This window comes from Ictalurus furcatus, chromosome 5 (assembly GCF_023375685.1).
Source record: "Ictalurus furcatus strain D&B chromosome 5, Billie_1.0, whole genome shotgun sequence".
Lineage (NCBI taxonomy): Eukaryota > Metazoa > Chordata > Actinopteri > Siluriformes > Ictaluridae > Ictalurus > Ictalurus furcatus.
Window position 1 is genome coordinate 602,792 of NC_071259.1, and position 10,000 is coordinate 612,791.

General features: G+C 42.5%; 2 protein-coding genes across 5 annotated transcripts in view; both read right to left on the reverse strand.

Moving 5' to 3' along the window:
* The window catches only part of si:ch73-138n13.1 (titin homolog), a 47,032-nt gene extending 38,191 nt beyond the window's left edge, over nucleotides 1-8,841 (reverse strand). For 2 of the 3 annotated variants that reach the window (XM_053624004.1, XM_053624000.1), the window contains exon 1: nucleotides 7,978-8,259. The gene's annotated coding sequence lies outside the window, so the exon portion shown is untranslated. Of the gene's footprint in view, nucleotides 1-7,977; nucleotides 8,260-8,425 lie in introns of those variants that run through there. The other variant, XM_053624002.1, reaches the window with a different exon arrangement.
* A 482-nt stretch (nucleotides 8,842-9,323) lies between these two features.
* Nucleotides 9,324-10,000, reverse strand: part of si:dkey-220o5.5 (actin filament-associated protein 1-like 2) — a 34,459-nt gene continuing 33,782 nt past the window's right edge. Inside the window, exon 15 of one of the 2 annotated variants that reach the window (XM_053624009.1) lies at nucleotides 9,324-10,000. This exon is cut by the window's right edge and continues 477 nt beyond it. The gene's annotated coding sequence lies outside the window, so the exon portion shown is untranslated. The other variant, XM_053624008.1, reaches the window with a different exon arrangement.

The window sequence follows — 10,000 nt, forward strand, 5'->3', positions numbered from 1 at the left end:
CAAAGAGTCTCAGAGTCAAAGAGTCACAGAGTCTCAGATTCAAAGAGTCAAAGAGTCTCAGAGTCAAAGAGTCACATGTTACAGAGTCAAAGAGTCTCAGAGTCACAGGTTACAGAGTAACAAAGCAGACAGGCAAGTCATAAAATAATGGAGTAGACTGTCCAGTTACAAAGTTCCCACACACACACACACACACACACACACACACACACACACACACACACGAGGCAAGTAACTACAGAGGAAAGTCACGATGTCACCTGCCAGTCAGGTCTCAGTAACCGTGGCGACGGTCACTAGCGACCACATGCAGGAGAATCGGCCGGTTTAACTTCTCCTTGTTATACTATCTGTTTCTGTATAAATAATGAATCACTGCCAAATCACACACTGAACTTTACTCACACAATAAAAACCTGTGGCAATTCTGTGTGAACGCTTCACCTTTATCAGCGCGTGTTAAACACGAACCCAGCACTCCTCACCTGAAGGAGCAGCGTGTTGGACCGGAGCCAGCGGCGGACAGGCGAGGGTTAACACGAATCCGAGCTGCTTCACTTTAAAACACCTGAAACTGTGTGTCAACTTCACCTGCGCACGCAGTCACAAAGGTTTACGGTCATCCTTCACCGCCACGCTCTGTGATTCCGTCAAGACTTAACAATCCGATCCAGTCCGATCCAGTCCGATCCACAATCCCACACCACACCCTGTTTTCTGACTCATGAGCAGATGTTTCTCCTGCACCAGTCTACAACTTGCATTATTGAGGCGTGCTAAGTCGTGTGGAATAAACCCCAGACTTCAAGTTTGCTGTCGCTAGGATTCGTTCTGTTTCGTCTCTCCGGTGTTCTGCCCTTTTTCCCTTCTGTTCTCCATTTTACTGACTGACTACGTTTACACGATCAGCAATTACTGACCGTATTCTGAATAAGACGCATTATATTCTGATTAAGGTGTTTACATGAGTCACTTTTAGAATACTCCTCTCACGTTCCTGTTTTACGTGTTATAGAACAGAGATGGATTAACGTCACACGTCATTACGTCACCGCGCCACGCCGTCCGACGTCCCTCCAGAGTTTCACGTATCGACGTACAGTTGGTCTTCGTTATGGAACCGTATACAGTTTTATTTTTGTTATGAAAGCGTCAAGTGTGCTTAATTATTAGTCGTGCTGTACGTGCCAATAGACGGCTGCTTGAAGCCGTGGGCTGCGTCCCAAACCGCGTACTTACCGTCTATATAGTAGCTGAAATACATGTATTATTTAGTATATAAGAACACGGTTAGGGACGCAGCCGTGCTCTCTCGTTTGCCGCTAAACGGTTGAGCGCTGCCGTGTGTGTACGTGTCCTGTCGCACAATGCGGTGAAAACTCTCACACGACGTTAATAGTGTGATTAAGGTGTGTACATGTCTGTAACGCACGTCGATAACGCGACTAAAACAGGAGTACTCCACACGTCTTCATTCCATTTGTGTTCACTTCGAGTATGACTTTAATCGGATTAAGGTCCTCGTTTAAATGCGAGTGTCTTAATCAGAGTATCGTCTTAATCGGGTTCATGTCGGATTATCGTCGTCCGTGTAAACGTACTGAATCTCCCGATATCCGATCGTCTTGTGTTTCAGCTGCGTGCTGAACTTCTCGGTTGCTGAAACGATCCGGTTTCTTTTCAGCATCAATAAAGAGACAAGTGACAACTATCCAATCAGGTAATAAAGTAATGACGTAATCAGGAAGGTCCATTATCTGAATAATTAAACAAACAAGCGAGTAACCAACTGGGAAAGGAAATAACGGCGCTAATAACTGGGAATGAATTCAGGAAGCACAGAAACAAGCAACATACACGATATTAAATGATCTTAAAAAGGTAATAAATACCCGAGCCAAGTAAATAAATAAATAAATAAATAAATAAATAAACAAACATTAATTTCTCGAGTATCTAACTGAAAGCAGGTTACGTAACTGCAGTAAATAAAGTAACTAAGAAAGAAAGTAATACAAAAACAATAAGTGAGTAAATAAACAAACACAAAGCTAGTTATTAAGTGTAAGAGTAATTAACTAGAGACGCAAGTAACTAATAAAGTTGTTAAGGAAATGATCACGTGACTAGCAGTGAACGAGTAACTGCGCAGAAAACCCGGTAATTAACCGCTACAGCAAGTTACCACACTAGCTTACCTCACGTTACTAAGAGATTTATATTAACACGGTCAGTTGCTACGGTTTCCATAGTAACAGCTCATTCGCAGGGATGTAAACGGATTAAGAAGCGCGTGTAATCGGTGACGTTTACTGTAAACAGAAATGTGTTGGTGTAAGGTTTACGGAAGGAGTCTCCAGTGTCAGAGGTAAAACGGTAACATTAAGACGTCTGCAGGACAGAGGAGTTTACGCTGCTTTGTGGAACACGTGGAACGAGCTGCGGTTGTTTTGGGTTCGTGTGCGTCCTATGAACTTGGAGAGAGAGGGAGAGAATACAGCCGTGCTGAAGAGGGAAGGAGTGTTCACAGCTGCTATAATGTAAGCGAGAACAGGAACGAACCTGCGTCACGATATTACCTCCGACGTTATCAAACGCAGCGACGTGTGAATGAAACAGTGTGAAGATAACTGCTGCGTTATAAGAGGAATAAAACGCTGTTACAGCGGTACCGGAACCTCCGCGGCATCACGGTACTCGCTGCTTTATTCCGTTTGTGATGGACTACACATCTTTTATTCAGCTTTTTAAATTCATTCCCGCTAATAATGAACTCGTCCTCGATCTGCAGGTCCGCAGAGACGCACGACGAGCCTGCTGAGCTCCGGGAAGTGCCTTTATAATGAAATATGTAAAACTGGCTTAAACCAAGAACATTCCACTTCCTGTCTGTGCGTCCATCTCGGCTCGGGTGGCACGGGCACGAGTGTGTGCCGATTCCCACCGCGTCTGCGATTCCCAAGCTTCTCTTCTTCACCGACACGTCAAAATAACGAATAAATCTCCGGTATTGATTTAATAAACCCGAGTGAAGTGAACGAGGCCGGCGTTCTCGCCGTCTGAAGCGGAGATGCGTGCGAGGACGGCGCTGAACCCCGGCGACACGGCGGGGATTATTAATACAGCGTCAGTCAGGAGATAGAACACTGATAGAAGCTATTGTTACGTGCACAGAAGCCTTCTCATTGTGAACTGCACATAAAAGCCTCGCTAACACAGTGAGAGAGAGTGTGTGTGTGTGTGTGTGTGTGTGTGTGTGTGTGTGTGTGTGTTTGAGCAATGCAGATTCAATGCAAATTATTATGGCCTGGGGGTTGAGCAACCTGTTTCCAGGATTGGAGCATGAACTGCGTTCCACACACACACACACACACACACACACACACACACTTTACCAAAGGACTTTATACAGACACTTAAGTCATATATATATATAAAATAAAACAGACGTAATAACACTGATCGTATGGCAGTTATGTGTAGAGGTGCTGCAGATCCCTGCAGCTGTGCACACGAGGTTAGTTATATAATCGAACGCGTTTATATCGTTTTCCTCTTTTTGTGCATCCCATAATCCCGTTTGTCGGACGAGGTCAGAATACAGAACAGTTCAAATAAGACGACGTAAAGAACTGAACGTACTCGGGAACGCAGGGAGGATTATAACGTGTCGTTTTATTCAGATGCAACATCAATAATATTAATATCACTGCTGATAATAAATAAATAAATAAATAAATAAATAATAAATAATAAAAATGTGAACACCCGTCTAGCTGGTTATTGTTTTTCCCCAACAGTGGAATTTTCATTTAGTTTTTTTTGTCATTTTCATTTTCCTTTCGTCAGGGTCGGTTAAAGGTAAAGGTTAGGTTTTTGTTAGGTTAAACTCTTACAATAAACACCCAGACGCTGATCTCGGGACGTCTCCACAGCAGGTGGAATCAACCAATCAGGTTTCTCTGTTTAAAGGCTTCTTGTAATTCAGCTGTTAAGCTGGTTTTACTTTTATTTACTGAAAAAAAAACACTGCTCAGAATTTTTCTTTTATGACTCACACACACACACACACACACACACACACACACACACACACACACACACACACACACACACCATAACAACATTCTCACCAGTCCCGGTTAGTATGAGCTGACCAACTACAGGTTAATACAGGTCTAAACCATTGTCTATGCTGGTCGTCATGGTGATGCACAACATCAATAACCTATTGGAGTTATCTACTTTAGATCAGCCAATCAGAACCAAGCATGTCAGGTCTGGAATTTCATACACGGAAGAACCTGACAATTAAACACCGTTTCCTCGTCTTAATGACTTCTAAAATCGTTTACTTTTATAACTCGTGAAATTTAGAGAAATGAACACGACTCACACTTTTGTGACGTCTAACGTGAGCCGCAATAACACGACTCGGGGGTACGATGTCCGTTTCCGTCTCGCTGAAACGCTATACACATTACACCGTAATGAGAAAGCGATCAATGAAGAAAATGGCCTTGTGAGGGAGATGTACAGTACACACACACACACACACACACACACACACTCTTTTGAAAACAATTTTGCGTAACAAACACCAGCTAAGTCCTGACGTAAATGTGTGAAACGTGACAAACAACTAGACGTTCCCATCTGCTAAATCCTCCATACAAATAGATTACAACACAGACACAGCCCTGTGTGTAATATATATATATATATACATATATGTGTGTGTGTGTGTGTGTGTGTGTGTGTGTGTGTGTGTGTGTGTGATGCTGGTTTGGCCAGTTTGTGCAGAGGGAAAAATCAATGCACTACTCAAGAACACAATCAGCTCTGCAAACACTGAAGTGCACCACACACTCACACACACACACACACACACACACACACACGCGCAGACACAGACAGACAGAGACACACACAGACAGACACACAGACATGGACACGCAGACACGGACAGATACACGCAGACAGACACACAGACAGACACACAGACAGACACACAGACAGACACACAGACAGACACACAGACAGACACACAGACAGACCCAGACACACACACACACCCAGACACACACACACACCCAGACACACACAGACACACACACAGACACACACACACAGACACACACACGCAGACACACACACGCAGACACACACACTGTTATGATAATTGTCATCAGTCTTCTTCTTCTTATAATAATAATAATAATAATAATTAGTAGTAATAGTAGTATCAGTAGTGGTATCAGTAGTAGTATCAGTAGTGGTATCAGTAGTAGTATCAGTAGTATTATCAGTAGTAGTATCAGTAGTATTATCAGTAGTGGTATGTAGTATTACTCGGTAAGTATGAGCAGTCCTGGTGGTGGTGTCAGTGTCAGTAATAATATGAAGAGTAGAATTATATATTCAGCACAAGGACACGTTATCGTTTATAAACACGTCCTGCATTATCAACAGATCCACTCGCGGTGTGTGTGAGACTTCTGCACCGAGTTCCACTCCACACTGGACCTTTAACTTCACACCTTCAGATCTTTCACAAACCACAACCTGAGCACCATCAGTGTTATTAAAACATCCTGAGCTTCACATGTTCCAGCTAAATCAGTGATGCTAAAGAAAAACAAACACGTGTGTGTGTGTGTGTGTGTGTGTGTGTGTGCGTGCGTGTCGAGAACACGTGCAGCGTGTAGATATCAAACCCTGAGGTGAGTTACGGAGGTCAGAGCGAAACTCGGATTTAAACGCCTCACAACAACAAAATCCGTTTCACGCGCGTGAGAAGAGGCTACAGCTAACATCACGTAGCTTCAACCTCGTCACGTTTTTGTGCTACGTTCGGCCGTAAAAAACACGTCCTGGGCGAGTGAACACGTGTAAACTGTGTAAAATTTCATTTACAGTCAAACATTTCTCAAAAACCGCTTGAAGCTGGATCCTCGGGTCGCAACGAAGAAGAACAACAGAAGCAGCTGGATACGTTTCCGTGGCAATAACTAAACCTGCACGTGTAGATGCAGCCGCGCTCACGTTTGTTTAACTGCGAAAACGCGAAGAAATCAGGAGAACTGTAAAGCTTCGCAGGTTCTTGTGTTGAACTCCAACAAAGCCTGGAGCTCTGAGGAACCTCTGCGTAGCGACCTGAAGTTCTCCTGAGGTGCTCGAACGAAGGACACGTCTAAACGCGAGCGCTTTACACAACCCGCTGAACACTAAAATCTGATGCTTCACGTCATCACCGCTCAAAAAGAGAAGAACAAAGAGAACCGTATGATTTCATTTCAAACCTGTTCTGAACTTTCCAGATTTACAACCTTCAGCCTTCATCATCAGCCCATGCGGTCAAACCTGATCGGCACCGCTCTTACAAAATAACGCCTCCAGCCTGACGCCGTCGGAGAACCCTTTCACCCTCACGGTCTCTACAGAACCACGTATTCACTCACTAGTGCCTCAGAGAGCCCAGAAATGGTTCTTCACAGCAGTGCCACAAGGTTCTCAAAGAAGCTTCTTCTCGTCAAGAACCATTTTTCCCATTGTACAGGGTTCTTGAGTTGAGCTGGACGGTTCTCTGGAGATTACAGGAGTTCTTTATGTTTTGCTAAAGGTTCTTCAGAGCAGTGTTTTGGTTCTTCAAGGTCTCGTCCCTTCTTAACGGCTTGAAGTGAACCCTACTCTATACGGTTCTTCGTGGGACTGGATTTGTGAGAAGGTTCTCCTTGCAGCCCTTCCTTACAGCAATAACTGAGGGGTTTTTTTTTCTTTGTTAGAGAACTTGACACTGCTGTGAAGAACCATTTTCAGATTAAACGGTTCTGTAAAGAACGTACGAGTTACAGCTGAAAAAAAAGTGTTTTCGGTTCTGACTGTGAGCTCCATTTTTAAGCGTGAACCTTTTCCAGTCCCACAAAGAACCTCATACAGCAGGGTTCACTTCAACCTGCTGAGAAGGGACGAGACCTTGAAGAACCGGTACGCTGCTCTGAAGAACCTTTAACGAAACATAAAGAACTTCTTTAATCTCCACAGAAGCGTAGCACCGCATTCAGCTCAACTCAAGCAGACTGAACAACGAAGGACGGTTCGTGGTAAGGAGAAGGTTCTACTGTAAAGAACCTTTATTTATTTTGGTGGATTCTGCAGTAAGTCTGGAACATGGCTAAGAACAATAGCACAAATAAATAAATAAATAAATAAATAAATAAATAAATCCCTCGTCTCTGAGGTACTTCTTTGTGGTGGTGAACTGACTGACCCAAATATTCCTGAGGTAAACTTTTAATCGGAAATTATATCATACATATATATTTATATATACACATTAAAAAAAGACCCTTAATATTAAATTTTTATTAAATTTATATACATTTATAAACAGCAGCACAGAATGTTTTCTTGTGTTTACTTTCCCCTCAGACAGTGTCGGGTTTAATACCGACTTCACCTCTTTTCCATCATCTTACTGTTCTTATTCCTCTTACTGTTATTATTATTGCTGTATTTTTAACCCCGCAGTAATTTAATGGTGTTTTTATTTATTTATTTATTTATTTATTTATTTGTTTGTTTGAAATGTCGCACTTTCCCCCAAATCCTCACAGGAGTCATGAATCACCCGGTGTAAAAGGTCTTCTGACTGACTGAAGATTGAAACAACATTTTCAGAAAGGTTACTTGAAAGAAATGGACATTTTTTTACAGTTTTAACTTTTTTGTTGTTGTTTTGTTTACAGTAAATTTGTAACTCCAGTTTTTTTTTTAACTTGAATTAAATAAAAAGTAAATCAACATCCCGCACAGCAACAACGCGCTGCGTGTTTTTAAGCTCCGGATAGTCCGGGTTTGAAGCGGATTAAATAAACCGGGATGTTTGCTGTTTCCGGTTTGAAATGAAACAATGTTTCCGGGCTCTGGAAGCTGGGACACCGTCGTTACTTTGTAAAGCAGAAATGTTTCACTTGCCTGCTGCAGTCTTTAATGTTTCAGCTCCTTAAACCTGACACTGATCCGGTCTCACAGCGGCGCAGATATTCATCAGGAACCCCAGACTCGGACAGGAATTCAGTTTAGAGTTTAGGATTAAATTGTAAAAAAAATGAGGAGAAGGAAAACTCTTGTGGAAAAGTTCAGCTCGGCGGATATTCCTCCTGCATCGTCCCACCTGTAGTGTTCGACTCAGCCTTCCTTTCCTTCCCTTCATCTCCTTTCCTGTTTTGGGAACACTGCGTCGTTCCAAATTCACTCCAACCCCCTACACATGTGCACTACACAGGCTGTGAAACAACCCCGGATCCCGCGCCCTATCTAGTGCACGTCTTCACTCCTGATTCGGGACAGAGCCCGATGGAGTCGGAGTGTTTTTCAACCTAACTTCATTTACAATTGAAAACATTTCTCACCAAACACTCACCTTACAGCGAGCACGCTTTCACTCAGTCACATGTAGGCCGCACTCACTTTATAAAGACTCCTGAGGAACACCGGGAGAAAGAAAAAGCTTTTAAATGATTTCTGTTGTTTATTTATTTATTTTAAAAACTGCCGCAGACAAACGCGCTGAGGAAAGCCGGAAGAAATCACAGGATTTGGGTTCGAGCCAAAAAGAAAAACGCAGCCTCCTGCTGGAGATGTAGTGCACTAGATAGCGAGGAGAAGTCTGTATGAAGCACCCTATGTAGTGTACGCATGTAGGGGGTAAGGGAATGATTGGGATTGTGCACTAGTGTTTACCTGCGACTGCTTTGAAATTTTACCTGGGAGAATTTCGCCTCCTTGTGGCCAAAGTGTGATATTACATGTAGCTCAGGAACGATATACTACTGCTCCTCCTCCTCCACCTCCTCCTCCTCCTCCATCACCACCTCCTCCTCCTCCACCACCATCAACTCCTCCTCCTCCATCACCACCACCTCCTTCACCTCCTTCTCCACCACCACCTCCTCCTCCTCCTCCTCCTCTGGCTACTACTACAGTACTACTCCTCATCCTAGTACTAATCCTCCTACCATTACCACTACTATTACTACTGCTGTTACCATTCCCAATACTCCTAATACTACTACTGTTCTACCCCTACTACTACTACTACTAATAATAATAATAATAATAATAAACATCATCATCAACACTTTTCAAATCTTAAAGTGATTTGTAGTAAAGGTTCGATATTACACTAAGAATAAAACCATCAACAGTCACAAACATTATAATGTTTACGCACACATACATCTATTACGTACATCTGTCTTTCTTCGCTGTGCTTTTTCTTGTTTTGCTTTTCATCTGTTCAATATTTTTATTTTCAAGGATTGACAAAGTAAACCAGGGAATCCCGGTGAAGATAAACACTAAAAGATTTCAGTACAACGATCAATAAATCCCACCCTGAATACACCAGCAATGAACTGGTGTTTCAGTGAACGCTAGGGCTTAGTGATCCACGTTACTTAGCCGACGCTAGCTAGCTAGCGGACTGATATTAACCTCAACACCGACCTTTACACTAACCTGGCTCGTGCTAGTGAAGTTAACGTGACGGCTAGCATGCTGCTTGGTGAGATAGCTAACACTAGGGTTAGGTGAAAATACATTTGTGAACTTTCCCTGTGTTAGCTAGCTAGTTTTAGTTTCGTTTTAGAACTTAGCTCGATAATATTTAGGAAAATCGTTTGTTCTCTCTCGCGCTAATTAAAACTAAACATGTCTAAAAGAGATTACAGAGAGTAAATCACCAGAACAGAAAGCGTTCTTTATCCAACGCTGCTTTATTTATTATACAAATATTAGGAATAGATTCACCATCATACCACAGTTATCAGTTTTACACAAAATCTTACAAAAAAACCCTAAAAAACACAACTTACGTTATATCAAATATCACAGACGATTCAGAGAAAATCCTACACTGACACGGACTTCGATCACGACTCCATGCATCATTAAAAAAGGGTAAAAAACAATTAATAATTAAGGCACTTCATTAAAA